Here is a 4,189-nt window from a genome sequence, read left to right as displayed (position 1 = left end):
CTGGCCTTAATTCCTTTGAAACCAGACATTTAAATAAAGGCCTCCTAAATGCTTCTTTTGGATCTTAAGTTATCAATACTTCACAAGGTTTGGTGTTTTCTTTCCTTCTTGAAAATTTTTACCTCACAAATAAAAAATAAGAGTCTTCTCATTTATGCACATGCTAAGATTTATCCTCAATACCTAAAAGAATCCTCAGCCATTTTAAATTTTCTTCAGGAATACTGCACTAACTGTTCTAGGTCTCTAGGTGCTTGGCTTCCTTTATTTTTGGGATGTGTTTTGGCTTAAAATGCTGCCAGCCAGGTAAGAGCCTTTTCAATGTTGTTTTAGTAGGAAAATCGAGAATTTCAAACAACAGGCAATTAAGCATTTTCTTGGATTCACTGGTCTTTCTGTAGTAAGGAATACTAGGGAACATTTTTCCTAATGGATCACTCCAAAGGGGTGATCTTTTGACTAATAAATATTTATCTGGTTTCATGCTCTGTTAGCTGGTACCAATGGCTAAATTTAGAAAGGCTGTGATCCTTCTTCTGATGCTTCTTTTAAGCTCTACTGGGCAAGTAGAAGGCTTAGGAATTAAATGAGGTCACTCCAGTCCTAAGGGTGCTCTGAATTCTTTCAATGCTATTAAAACTTGCACAGCTCATTTTTTTCCTTCTTTAGTATGACTGAAATAATTTTATACCAAGTAGATTGCAGCTCATTAGTGATCAATAGGATCCTCTACAACATGTTAAGGGCTGTATTAGGAAACGACACTGTTTTTTGTCTTCACTAGTAAAAACCAAGCATGCTTTTTTTTGGGAGAGATGAAGCCAAATGCCTCTCATGATGTCAAATTCTACTGCAGAGAAGATACTTTTTTTAAAATTTAATATTGCAGATTTAACTTAGCTACATCTGACATTAAATCCACTCGCAATGTCAAGGTAAGGTTCTAGGCTCTCCATAAAGGCAGAAAGACAATCTTGTCTACTTCAGGCCACTGTGATACACACATAGGAAATATCTATTCACCTGATCAACATAAATGAGTGTAGAACATAGCTGAAAAGCATTTAACATACTCTGTTTCGGATCAACATGAATATATGCAAATGAGTGGCTATTTAATAATGGTTATTACTGCTTCACTGACAGAAACCAATTCTGCTGAAAGCAGCAACTGTAGTATGCTTGTTGTTTCAGAAAGTTATCCCATCTGGAAAATACAGTTTTAACTGGAGAAATAGTAGGTGCTATATTTAATCCAAGGCCTACACTTGGATCAGAATAAGCAGCATGATAAGAAATTGTTAAAATCATAGCAATCAGCTTAATTTGTACCTGATGCTTCAGAACTACATGAATCAACAAGGGATCACTCACCAAATACATTTATACATCCACAACATACATAAATCCTCTCATTCTCATATTTCATGCTAGTAAACCCATTATTTTATTCTAAACTATTATAATTTATGTTGTTAATAATCTAGATACACTTCTCTATCCTAGTGGTAAGTTAATTACCAGAAGCACAGGCATTTCTTTGGTAAAGCCTCAAGAGGCACAGCACTTTGGAGTAAAAGCAGCATGAACTGCAGGCCTGCTGCTCGTGGAGCAGATAAAGCATAACACAATGGAATCACATTTAGTCTGAAAGGAAGATGTCAGTAGTGCTAATGGGGTAAGCTTCAAGGTTTCTGATATTTAGGACAGATTACCAGAGGTATGCAGGGCATTACGTAAGAATTTAAGTATCCCTGGGATTTTTTGAAATGAACCTAAGCAAGTTCTATGCCAAGATTTATTCAGATTTTCTTTTGACTTCCTGGAATACTGAGAGAAGAGATCCTTGAAACAAAGCATACAGACACGTTGGAACTAATGACTCTTCTCTATTATCAGATGGCAAAACTTCCTCAGGGGTGCAAGGGAACAAAGTCCTGATTTTTCAAGAGCATTTTTGTGGTTTTTTTTTTTAATTTGAAGATGATCTTCACAGCAAGAACTTGTATTACTAAATGTACTTCAAATGCTACTGAACTACCTAGTAAAATTATTCTAACCACAAACCTGTCCTACTCCAAATATCTGGCTCTGAGTACCAAAAGGACAACCAGTCCTAGTTTTCTGCTGAAAGCTTTCACCAAGCTGTGAACTGAATATTGTACAAAACAAAAATGGAAGCCTATACAAATTCTGTAAAATTCACGTCAAATCCTGTTGATAAAAAATGTAATTTTGATCAATCCTGTTCTGTTAATCCCACGGTAGAATGACTTGGCTCTTCACTAATAGTCTGTCAAACACAAATAACTGTAAGTGGAAAAGCTGTAACTAACACTCTCATTAGTTCATAATAAATGTGATGATAAAGATCTAAAATGTGTTCATTTCTGTTTGTAAAAGCTACCTTAATGGTGTAATAACATCCAAAACTGAAGGCCTGGTGTACAATGATTCCCTGTATTGAACTACCAAATCCCTGCTACAGGCCAGGAAGTCCATCTGTCTTTGCAATTTTAATAATCCAGTCCCCAGGTTCCTGGAACTGTTGCTCAGCAGCACCTAATAGAAAAGAAATTTATGCACATTGTTATGCATTACAGACAGCCTGCTTTTCAGTACAAACTGCTTGCATAACTGGAACATTTAAACAGAGGAGATCATTGCTTTGTCTCTTTATTAACAAAGCAGAGAGATGTGAAGACAGTGTATTCAAACATAGTGATTTCTATTTGCTGAAACACTTTTCAGGTCAAGTAACTACCATTCCAATGCTGCTCTCATTCAGCAGAATCCTTATGTATGAATTCTCTCGCCCTTTCCATGGAAAGAACTTTTTCTATGGCATTAGCATGCTTTCACTTCCTCCCCACACATTCTTACTCAGTTTTATGAGAAGCATTACTTGTTTTAGCTTTTCCCTATAGTGGAGCAAAAGTTAAAAAACTTGTGTGACAAAGTTAAAGAATCCACAGTATGTGTTGATTCTTCATCTTCTTCCAGCTCTTGGGACTCTCTACAGGTAGAAACATGGCAGGCAATAAACCAGCCTTCGAAGGGAGAACTGCAAACTGTGCACCTTCTTACACCAAAGGCATCACAAAATTATTAATTCAGCCCAAGTACAAGGCATAGAGAGCAACAGGTGAAGCAAAGCAGCCAATTCCTGGGATAACCTTGCAGACAGCAGCCAGAATTAACTTGTCCCATTGCAAGCAAATTGGGAAAGCCAACAACCACAGAGACAGCAGATTTCTCCCTGCAAAGCCTTCCAGACACACTTGTCAGGAAAATAATTTTACCTAGCTGGATGAGTGAAATGTATCTAGAGACATAAACTAACCAAAAATCATCTTCAGTTGAGAAAATCTTAGTTGATCCTCTTCATATAGAAGAAGGATAGTCATTAACTCTTCAAGTGACACCCCATAACACTGTAAGTTAGCAAGAAACTAAACTCCTCTGTTTTCTGCACTCAAAGTTGGCAAAATTCACTTACAACTTCTCCCTACAGAATCTAAACAAATGCCAAACTGAGAGCTGTGCTATAGCACTGTTTCCAGAGAATTTTCTTCCACTCTACTTCATCCTCTTCTTTAAAGATTGTGCAATTCTTATTGCTTTTACGCTCATAATTGCACCTTGGTAAATTCTTAAGTAACAGAAAGAATTCTAAAACTATTGTACATTGGTCTGCCTCTAAAATTCAGTAAATATAAATACCTGAGGCACATCAGGTGAACCTGGAACTACCACTCCAGAGTTGTCGCTGCCTTCCCCAGTACTAGCACCATGCTCTGACCAACTGAGCTGATCCCAGTGGATCTTGCTCCTGCTGCTCTGGCAGAAGCCAGGTTTGCCAAAATGCCTTTCCAAAACTGAAGCACAAAGACTGCTCTATGCAGTTATGAAAACACAGCATTATAATATCAGAATACTGACCTTTGTACTAAATGAAACTTCAAAGCAGGAAGAGCAAGATCCATCTAAAACACTACATCTATAAAATAACCAAGAAACATGGCGGTCTCAGAGCAATTCCTACACTGAGGTATTTTTAAATTTTCACTTGTAAAAGGTCATCACAGTAGAAGAAACATTTTACATAACTTTTTACAGTGGTGATATCTGACATAGCTATGCTGGCTTTATCTGCATCAGGGGCACATCTTGTGTAGTAAATGCAGAC

Source organism: Lichenostomus cassidix, chromosome 4 (assembly GCF_008360975.1).
Source record: "Lichenostomus cassidix isolate B80296 chromosome 4, HeHo_3.0, whole genome shotgun sequence".
NCBI lineage: Eukaryota > Metazoa > Chordata > Aves > Passeriformes > Meliphagidae > Lichenostomus > Lichenostomus cassidix.
The sequence above is the reverse complement of the archived record's forward strand: the minus strand, read 5'-3'. Positions refer to the sequence as shown.